The sequence below is a fragment of the Acipenser ruthenus genome, chromosome 36 (genome assembly GCF_902713425.1).
Source record: "Acipenser ruthenus chromosome 36, fAciRut3.2 maternal haplotype, whole genome shotgun sequence".
Classification (NCBI taxonomy): Eukaryota; Metazoa; Chordata; class Actinopteri; order Acipenseriformes; family Acipenseridae; genus Acipenser; species Acipenser ruthenus.
In genome coordinates, this window is record NC_081224.1 from 3,377,469 (window position 1) to 3,389,334 (window position 11,866).

Consider the following 11,866-nt stretch of genomic DNA (forward strand, 5'->3'; position numbering starts at 1 on the left):
TGCGGTAGGCGATGTGGCAATCGCGGATTGGAGGAAAAGCGATTGCGCTTGCTATTGAAGAGGGTGTGACTAACATTGTATCAGGGGATGTGGAGAAGCAATCTGTTCCTTTGTTATGGTTACAAAAGGACCTGTAAAGGAGAACTGTAAACTAACCATGATTGTTTGCTTGTTGTTTCTGTCTGTCTGTTAATAATTGTATTTGTCATTGTTAGATGGCTTAACTATCAAGGAGCTGTTGCTCAAAGCCAGCACCAACCCCAGACCACACTGCACTACTGTTTCACCTTTAGAAGTGTAATTCACCACTTGCACTGGGAGCACTCACTTTGGGAAGTCTGATCGTGTTTGTGTTTAAAGTGTGTGTGGTTATTATAAGTATTATTTCGGGACTGAACCCTGTGGGTTTTAACTGTGCAATACCATTGCTGTGCATTGCCATTTATTGTTATTTATTGTTGCAAACAAGCAACACAGCCACAATAAAGAGCTGTTGGACTGTGAACTGTGTTGTGTCAATCATTACTGTGCACTGCATCACCTCTACACCTGCGCACTACAAACCACTTTGCCACATCCCCGGGGCCTGTCAGACATAGAGAAGGAAAATGAGCCAACCCCACACCGCAGTGTAATTGAACACATCTCACAGATGCAGGAACATATTGCAGCTGTCATGACATCATTAGGGAGCACATGAGACAGGCACAGTCAGCCCAAAGACATGCATATAATAAGAAATCGAGAATCAGGGGTTTTCAACAAGGGAACAGAGTGTTGATTTTAGTGCCCACGGTAGAGAGCACATTTCTGGCCACCTGGCAGGGGTCATATGATTTAATCCAGCGGGTGGGCGAGGTAAATTATAAAGTGCAGACAGAAGCCAGAACAGATTTGCCATGTAAAGCTGTTAAAAGCATGGAAAGATAGAGAGGTGTTCATGGTCAAGGAAACGACCCCCCGCTCTGGGAGTAAATCCATAATCCCAAGCGTGAATATAGCTGACACGCTTTCAGACAAACAGTAGAAAGTAGTACGGGAATTGGTATCTAAGAACAGAGATGTATTTTCAGCCTTCCCAGGGAGAACTGATTTTGTAACACGATATTATAACAGAATACAGCAGAAACCCTGCCTGTACCAGAAGCTAGAAGAGAAGTAATCACACTGAGGTGGAGAAAATGCTTCAATTGGGGGTTATTGAGGAATCTTACAGTGAGTGGAGTAGCCCAGTTTTTTTTGTACCTAAACACGATGGTTCATGCCGTTTTTGCAATGATTATAGAAAAGTAAATGGTATATCAAAATGTGATGCTTATCCCATGCCGCGAGTGGATGAGCTCATAGACCAATATCTCACCGCACTAGACCTCACTAAAGGGTATTGGCAGGTTCCATTAACTAGACAAGCAAAAGAAAAAACGGTGTTCTCCACACCAGATGGTTTGTTTCAGAACACAGTTTTACCTTTAGGGTTACATGGAGCACCGGCCACCTTCCAACCAATGATGGACCGAATATTGAGACCACATGGGCAATATGTGGCTGTGTATATAGATGATGTGGTAATCCATAGCGCAGATTGGGACACACGTCATCGGAAAGTACAGGCAGTGATAGATTCGCAAGGCGGGGTTAACTACTAATCCCACAAAATGCTCCATAGGGTTAGAGGAAGCAAAATATTTGGGGTACACTATTGGTCGGGGGTTGGTTAAGCTACATGTCGCCCTGGGTTAGGGCATCTGCTAAGAAATAAAAAATAATAATAATAATACAGGTCAATAAAGTAGAAGTTATACAGAGATGTCCTCCGCCAAGTAACAAAAAACAAGTGTGAGCTTTTTTGGGTTTAACAGGAACCTATAGAAGATTTATTCCCAATTTTGCTTCTATAGCAGCACCCCTGACAGATTTAACTAAAGGATGGGGTCCGACTATGGTGACATGGAGTAGGGAAGCTGAGCTCGCCTTCCAGGCACTCAAAATGCTGTGTGTACCCAGCCGGTGTTAATTACTCCAGACATTTAAAAAGAATGTATTGTTCAACCTGATGAGTCTGAGGTGGGATTAGGAGCTGTGTTATCACAGGAGGTTAGGGGGAGAAACACCCTGTTTTATTTCTGAGCAGAAAACTTATCCCACAAGAGAAAAACTACGGCATTGTTGAAAAAGAATGTCTGGCTATTAAATGGGCGTTAGAGTCACTAAAATATTATTTGCTAGGAAGACAATTTAAGTTAATCACTGATCACTGCAAAATGCAAGGGTATCCCGTTGGTTTTTGAGCTTACAACCTTTGAAATTTTGAAATTGAACACAGGGCTGGAAGCCGACAGGGCATCGTGTTCCCTGTCTTTTTACCAGGGTCGCTCGCCCCGCTGGGTCTGAGCTGGGGGGTGATAAAGCAAAGGGGAAAGTAGTGGATGGGAGATACAGAAGACCAAACTTATTACAAAGCCTGTATCCATTATGAGGGAAATGAGGTACACCTGCCGACAATAAATGGGTCAAAATAAAAGAGAATCGGTGGGGTAGCTCGGGGAAGGAGTAACCGGGAGGCGTGGTTGGATGTGAGGAGAACGGAGAAAGAGAGAATTGAAAAGAAAAAAAAGGATTGAGTTTTGTTACTGGGAAATGGCTTGCCGTCCAGTTTAAGCATAAGAAAGTGTAAAGTTTAGTTAACACTCCTGGAGGGAGTTAAGAACATAAGAAAGTTTACAAACGAGAGGAGGCCATTCAGCCCATCTTGCTCGTTTGGTTGTAGCTTATTGATCCCAGAATCTCATCAAGCAGCTTCTTGAAGGATCCCAGGGTGTCAGCTTCAACAACATTACTGGGGAGTTGGTTCCAGACCCTCACAATTCTCTGTGTGAAAAAGTGCCTCCTATTTTCTCTCCTGAATGCCCCATTATCTAATCTTGTTTTGCTTAGAAAAAAATAAACATACAAGCACCACCCTGTTAAATCTTACCTGTGCTGTTGAGTGCTGTTAATTGTACACAGGAAGACGGAGAAATGATCCCACAAGTGAAATTAATACTCCTGTTGTCACTATATATATATAAATACAGACGTGCTCAAATTTGTTGGTACCACTCCACAAAAAACGAAGAATGCACAATTTTCTCTGAAATAACTTGAAACTGACAAAAGTAACTGGCATCCACCATTGTTTATTCCATATTTAATAGAAATCAGACTTTGCTTTTGATTTTTTATTCAACATAATATTGTAAATAATAAAACAAATAAAAATGGCATGGACAAAAATGATGGGACTGCTAACCTAATATTTTGTTGCACAACCTTTAGAGGCAATCACTGCAATCAAACGTTTTCTGTAGCTCTCAATGAGACTTCTGCACCTGTTAACAGGTAGTTTAGCCCACTCTTCCTGAGCAAACTGCTCCAGCTGTCTCAGGTTTGATGGGTGCCTTCTCCAGACTGCACGTTTCAGCTCTTTCCATAGATGTTCGATAGGATTCAGATCAGGACTCATAGAAGGCCACTTCAGAATAGTCCAATGTTTTGTTCTTATCAATTCTTGGGTGCTTTTAGCTGTGTGTTTTGGGTCATTATCCTGTTGGAGGACCCATGACCTGCGACTGAGACAGAGCTTTCTGACACTGGGCAGTACGTTTCGCTCCAGAATGCCTTGATAGTCTTGAGATTTCATTGTGCCCTGCACAGATTCAAGGCACCCTGTGCCAGGCGCAGCAAAGCAGCCCCAAAACATAACCGAGCCTCCTCCATGTTTCACTGTAGGTATGGTGTTCTTTTCTTTGAAAGCTTCATTTTTTCGTCTGTGAACATAGAGCTGATGTGACTTGCCAAAAAGCTCCAGTTTTGACTCATCTCTCCAAAGGACATTCTCCCAGAAGGATTGTGGCTTGTCAATATGCATTTTAGCAAATTCCAGTCTGGCTTTTTTATGTTTTTCTTTCAAAAGTGGAGTCCTCCTGGGTCTTCTTCCATGGAGCCCACTTTCGCTCAAAAAGCGACAGATGGTGCGATCAGAAACTGACGTACCTTCACCTTGGAGTTCAGCTTGTATCTCTTTGGCAGTTATCCTTGGTTCTTTTTCTACCATTCGCACTATCCTTCTGTTCAATCTGGGGTCGATTTTCCTCTTGCGGCCGCACCTGGTCTTGTAGCCTTTACCTTTACCATGCTTGTCTATTATTTTCTTTCTGATCTCCTCAGACAACTCTCTCCTTTGCTTTCTCTGGTCCATGTCCAGTGTGGTGCACACAATGATACCAAACAGCACAGTGACTACTTTTCTCCATTTAAATAGGCTGAATGACTGATTACAAGATAGGAGACATGTGTGGTACTAATTAAACAAACTAATTAGTTTGAAATATCACTATAATCCAATTATTTATTATCTTTTCTAAGGGGTACCAACAACTGTGTCCAGGCCATTTTAGAATATCTTTGAAGAATAAGCAATAATTCATCTCTTTTCACAGCTTCTTTGTTTTATTCTATGACATACCAAAGGCATGCAAGTATACATGATAAAATAGCTTTTAATTTCATCACTTTTCAGGAGGAATGAAGCATTATTTCAATGAGCTGTAAGGGTACCAACAAATTTGAGCACGTCTGTATATATATATATATATATATATATATATATATATATATATATATATATATATATATATATATATATATATGCTAAGAAATAAATTATATATATACACACACACACATAAAGGGTGTGATTTGTCAAATTTCCAGTAGGGGGGATAACATAGACAAACAACAAAACCTCATGGCACGCCTTGATACATCTGTAGCACACAATTTAAACAGTTAAGAGAATCACTAAACCACTTATTTATTATACCAAATCAACTGCTAAAACATCTTTAGGAATCACACATTTGCCAGTCTGCCACCATGCAGGATAAATGCAGTTATTTTTTATGGATATGGTCATACTTGCCAACATTTGGAAACTGTTCAGTGGGACACTGATCACATATATTATCATATAATAGACTTTCCCCCCAACTCAACACCACATGACCATCACAACAGTAAAAATAGACATAATGAAGCGTTCTTTCCTTTGTATAAGTTAGTGATCAGCAGATGTGTCAGCCGCACGAAGAGCACAGTGTGTGGTTTTCACTAACTCTACTGTGCAGAATAAATGATTTTTTTTTCTATGGGTAAATATCAGGACTCTCTTCCTATGCATCGGGATGAGGGACGTTTGCTAGGAAATCGGGACTGTACCGACCATATAGGGACTGTTGGCATGTATGTACGGTATCATAAGGCAATAACAAAAACTATCTACGTTACAGCAACTAAAATAATGTTAAAACGCACTCATGACAAGTACTTGCATTGTTGCACATAACCTCATTGATAACTGAACAGAGTTAACAACAACAATAAAGGGAACATAATACAACGTGCAGATTTTAACAGCTTAATCTGCAGGAGGTAATTGTTGTTAATCTTGGCCTTTTTTCCACTCTGCTCAGCGGGTGACTCGGCGGGTAAAAGTTCCAGTCTTTGGCTCTGGGGCTGTTTTAAAATGCCCCATCGGATGACGGACTGAAAGTACAGAGCCAGGGAAATCCCCTTTAATTGTGTGATGCACTTTTACAGGTTTTCCATTTCCATGTTTTCTATAAAGGTACTTACAGGTGAGAGAGGTCATTGTGTATTTTATGATGTCTTGATAACATCAAATATCTTGTTGAATTAATTGGAATTAAATCGCTGTAAAGATAGTCAATTGCTAATATATGTTGCTAATATATATTTAATTACATTTATAAAGGTATATTTGAATAAAACATTCCTCTCATGGCAATAGTGTATGTCGCTGTCAGAAAAGAATACCCTTGCTTTCACAGTTTCTACACAAACATTGTCAGTGGTCCCTCCTTGTTTATGCCATTCATTTATTATTGGCAGATAAAATGACAGACAGTACAATTGTATCTTAAAAAATGTGTTAAAAAATGGAAATGCTCTATGACTTAGAAAATGTGTCTTTCAATACACACCTGCTTTTGCACCTGTCAGATAGTTGCAGAGCTTGGGGTCCAGCGTGGTGCGTGTCTGCTTGGGGTCCAGCGTGGTGCGTGTCTGCTTGGGGTCCAGCGTGGTGCGTGTCTGCTTGGGGTCCAGCGTGGTGCGTGCCTGCTTGGGGTCCAGCGTGGTGCGTGTCTGCTTGGGGTCCAGCGTGGTGCGTGTCTGCTTGGGGTCCAGCGTGGTGCGTGTCTGCTTGGGGTCCAGCGTGGTGTGTGTCTGCTTGGGGTCCAGCATGGTGTGTGTCTGCATTTCATTATGAATGGATATACAGAGGACTTTTTCATTTATGTAGTATGCCCCTCATCAGATTTGCAGTGCAGATCTCATTATTAATAGTCTACCTCGGAAAGCAGAAAAGTGTATGCATAAGGCCTCTGGGAATATTCTAAGAGCATTCAATAGGATACTTCCAAATTTTAAATTGGATCCAACTATCACAGGTCATTAAATCATGCCCCTGAGTATGTCTGTCATTCATCGACTAGCTGCAGAACATGCTTCCAATATAATCTTTAAAAAAAAAAAAATTTCATAAATTTAGTCGTTGCCAATTATTTTTTATTATTTTCTCCCCAATTTGAAATGGCCAATTATTTTTAGGCTCAGCTCACCGCTACCACCCCTGCGCTGACTCGGGAGGGCGAAGACGAACACACGCTGTCCTCCAAAGCGTGTGCCGTCATCGGACCGCTTTTTTTCACACGGCGGACTCACATGCAGCCACCCAAGAGCTACAGCGTCGGAGGACAACGCAGCTCTCAGGCAGCTTACAGGCAATCATACAGGCGCCCGGCCAGACTACAGGGGTCGCTGGTGCGCGGTGTGCCGAGGACACCCTCGCTATGAGGCAGCCGCTATGAGACAGCCGCTATGAGACAGCCGCTATGAGACAGTCGCTATGAGACAGCAGCTATGAAACAGCTGCTATGAGACAGCCGCTATGAGACAGCCGCTATGAGACAGCAGCTGCAGGCTGCAGTAATACCCTATTGGCTTCATGGAGACTCCAACAAACCTCCTATTTTAATTTAGAATTTCACACAAGCACGAAAAGGCAAGAGGCGACTTATTTTCCGTGACACCGGTATATCATATATCAGTGCAGATTTTATACTAGGATCCTTTCAGTGAAGCTAAACCTTGTTTTTGCTAGTTAAGCCCCTTTCACACTGGCATACTCTACCCGGGTCAGGACCCAGTGCAATGCGGGTCAGGTACGTGATTTCACAATGCTTTTGATACAGCAGGGTTGGCCTGGGTGACAGACGCAAGTAAACAATGCGTGGATCAATGCCCCGGAAGCAGCTTGTTACTGACGCTTCCATCCCAGCTTCTCTGGATTGAACCGTCAGCCCAAATGTTGATTAGAGCAAATGATTCTTCATCACTGCTGCAATCTGACTCCTGGTGTGTCTCAAGCAACAAGAATATGGCTAAACAGAGGCGTTCCTTGTGAAAGTGAAATCTTCACGCAGGCGTGCTTGTTTGTTATTTCGTCCACCGTCATGCATTTCGTCTCGCTCAACCCGGGTCAAAGCATGTCGACCCACATCCTGAGGTGGGTCGCTGGGACCCGGGTAACCCGGGTACGTGGTTTCACACGACGCGGGATTGTGACCTGGGTAGGAGTGCCAGTGTGAAAGGGCTTTAGCTTCTCTTTGTGTTAGCAGTGTTCTAACCCAGGTCAGGTGCCCCCTCCCACCCCCTCCCACCCCCTTGTAGCTGCGCTGAGCAGTGTACTCAATACTATTTGTTTAAATCCCTCCGTTACCCTTCCATAGATTTTAACTGCAAACATGTTTCTTTCTATAAATGGAGTATTTGCAATACTTTTTATTTTTACCTCTTTCCCTACAATATTTGACAGGCCAGCTTGTTGCAGTGTGACATCACAATAGCAGCTTCGGCCCAGAGCTCCCCACGCAATGTTTAATCTGAGAAACAAAAGAGCGTAATTAACCCTGTCAACACGAATAAACGGTTGAGTAAGCGTGGGATAAGCAAAAAAACACAAAGCTTCTTTGAGGGTAACTCAAATAACCAATCTGTGTGAGTCAGAAAAATGCCTGTTCTTTCTCTGCTTTATATTTCATTGTATTTTTTAAAGCTGTGTTAACAAAAAAGGTTAAAGAAAAAATTAACACAGTACTTGCATCTGTTAAGATCATTTAAACAGATCAGATTTTTGTTGCAGCAAATTGGCTTGATATTTCCATCATTAATTAGCTGGGGGGTTGCTCCTGAAGTGTATCCACTATCCCACCGCAGTTTTGTATACACATGAAGCATGACAGCTATCTTAACTTAACACGACAGTTATCTTAACTTAACATGACAGTTATCTTAACTTCGGTTTTTACATTCACTGTGTATCATTTTCCATTTCAATCCTCACATCCTGGTCACTTTTTGAAAAGTTTAAAGCTCCCCTCTCAGAATCATGTCTAACCTCTAGGTACCTCAGGTACACCTCAGTGTAACCATTACTCTGCCCCCTGCAGCGCTCTGCCCCCAGTAAGAAATGGATGTAAGAAAAGGGCAGTCTTATTTCTACTGCAGACAAACATTTCGTCTGGTTTCAGTATATCTTTTGAGCGTAATTTACACCCATGTGAATTCAGAAAATAACAAAACTCCCAGGAGAGGAAGGAAGGGTAAGAAGGGAAAGTCTACAAGTGGAAATGCTACAGAAATACAGTTTAGTTTTAAAGACAAAAGACTCAGGCAGTCTGAATCAGGCAGTTGTGTCAGATGGAAATGACAGCACTGTTCAATTACTGTTGTTTAATTATGAGTTTTCAGTTTATCAATTACTTTCTTTTTAAGTGTTGCTAGTGATTGACGAGTATCCTGTTGGGTACTGTTTGCTGTTTTTGAATTCTCTGTACTACAGTGAAGTGGAATGGATATCAACTTGTATGCAATACGATGTTATGTTCTATATATAAACCCTCCTATATGATATTATATATATATATATATATATATATATATATATATATATATATATATATATATATATATATATATAGACACACACACACACACACACACACAAATATACTGTTTGGTCACTGTGTATTTTAGATACAGGCTGATTTTCACCTCCTCCAGGTCATGGCAAAGCCCCTCTTGGGTGGGTATCAGTTTGTATAGCAGAGCACCCTAACCCATATCCTATATATTGTTTATCGGCGCCTGTTTGTTACATTTTTGCATTGTGCATGCCAGGCAATCAGAAAGAAGGACCTTGTTCATTACCCAGTTTGTTTATGTTGCAGATTCTAGTTGTATTCTTGAAATTGCATAAAAACAAGACTTTTTATTTTATTTCATTTGAAAGATAAAGTTTGTGTTAGATATGGCATGGCTTGGAGGTTAGAATTCCCTCCCTGCCTACGTGAACTCCATGTGCAGCATGTGGCCAGGTGTTGATTGAGTAATTGATTATCAATGAACCCTGGCCACATGCCTTTAAAAAGGGGCTGAAAAGCCAGCCCTGGGTTCTTCTTTGGTGGATAACCCTCACGACTGAGTTTGAACCAGGGTGAGTGATCCAAAATCAGACAACCAACGCATAGTCACTGTATGTACACCGGGATCAGCAGACCTAGGAACACTGCACGTGTACACCGGGATCATCAGAACTAGGATCACTGCGTGTGCACACCGGGATCATCAGAACTAGGATCACTGCGTGTGCACACCGGGATCATCAGAACTAGGATCACTGCGTGTGTACACCAGGATCATCAGAACTAGGATCACTGCGTGTGTACACCGGGATCAGCAGAACTAGGATCACTGCACGTACACCGGGATCATCAGAACTAGGATCACTGTGTGTTTACACTGGGATCAGCAGAACTAGGATCACTGCATGTGTACACCGGGATCATCAGAACTAGGATCACTGCGTGTGTACACCGGGATCAGCAGAACTAGGATCACTGCGTGTGCACACCGTGATCAGCGGAACTAGGATCACTGTGTGTGTACACCTGGATCAGCAGAACTAGGATCACTGCGTGTGTACACAGTGATCAGCAGAACTAGGATCACTGCGTGTTTAACCCCAGTCCAGAGGGGAATGGTCAGGGAGACTGTTCTTGGAGCGGGACCTCCTTTTATTTTGCAGTTGTTTTGATTTTTGTATTTATTTTCATGTACACTGGTGGGTATGTCCTCCAGCTAGTACCCTAGTGACGGCCACCCACCCACTGCATCTGCCTGTTTGTCTGTAAATAAAACCTGGACACCTGAGCAGCGCTTTCAGCGTCAACCTCTGTGCCTCTCTTGTCCATCAGCGGATACCCACACAGTAACAGAACACCCCTGTTACAAACCCTTATAAAAGTTTCCCATAGCAATAGCACAGCAAACTGTTGTAAAGCACTGTAAAGCATAGGTAAGCAAAAATTAACGTAATTGCCTCTCTCCTTCCTCAATAACCCACTGAGAGTGAATTCATTTCCAATGCATCTTTTTGTATTTGTCTCTGGTTCAAATGCAGAGCCTGATGAATCAGCCAGCATCAAGCAGTTTACTTACCATTCAGGAATTTTTGATGGAGCCGTTTAGAACCACCACAGTAATGTCATTCTTCTTTATTTCATTTCCTTTCATTCCCTCATTTAAATTAGAGTATTAGCATTCAGCCTGGTCACGCCAACGTATTCACTTTCATCCCCAAAGGGGGCTACAGTGATAGCACAGAAGATGCAATCAATTTGAAATAATACACCTGTCATCCCTTTGGCAGAAAAAAATAGCAACACTGCAGCTCAATAATAAGCAAAGCTTTGAATGCAATAGAAACCTAATTAATGCACTTTGAATTTGTTACAAAAGGCTGTTTCAAACTGTGGCAGGATACATGTGGGAATGTGACTGGAGCCTTAATTAAATGATGGTTAATTAGGCTCCAGCCACATGGTATATAAGGAAGGAGAAATCGTGTGTGCGTGTGCATGTGCGTGTGCATGCGCTACTATCAACGTGGGAACAAAATTTGAGAAAATAGTAACTCCTGAAAAAATTACATTGTGGGGGTCATCCCCACTTTGTAAAACACCTTTTTAAGAACTAAATATGCCTTCAAAAAAAAAAAAAAAAAAGCGCCAAAATATTTAGTTTGTTGTCGACTTTCACCCTGTGTGGAGTTTTGTCTGACTGGAGTTAGAAATAGTAAATAAAAATATAGTGAGAGTCAATGAGAAGTCCCCACAAATATAGGAATGCAAACGTGTGTGTGTGTGTGTGTGTGTGTGTGTGAGAGAGAGAGAGAGAGAGAGAGAGAGAGAGAGAGAGAGAGAGAGAGAATATATAAATAAATAAAAAGAAACTTGGTTGTGAATGCTAATGCCCAGCCTACAAGTGTTTTGTTTCAACCATTATTTTGACCCTTGTTTCTGTTTTTTTGTTAAATAAACATGTGCAGCTGCAGCTTTCCAAGCCTCTGAGTCTTATTCCTGACGCTATCCTGCTACACGAACGATGATGGCTCTTCAGTTAATTGAGACTGTGATTTCTGTAAAAAACAATCACAGCAAACACATGTTGTTTTGGTTTGTCTTGTTTTGGAAGAATCAGGGCTAGATCTTAATTTTATTAGTGTCCAAGAGACCCTCATGCACTGCTCCTAGACCCTCATGCACTGCTCCTAGACCCTCGTGCACTGCTCCTAGACCCTCGTGTACTGCTCCTAGACCCTCATGCACTGCTCCTAGACCCTCGTGCACTGCTCCTAGACCTTCAAGCACTGCTCCTAGGCCATCATGCACTGCTCCTAGACCCT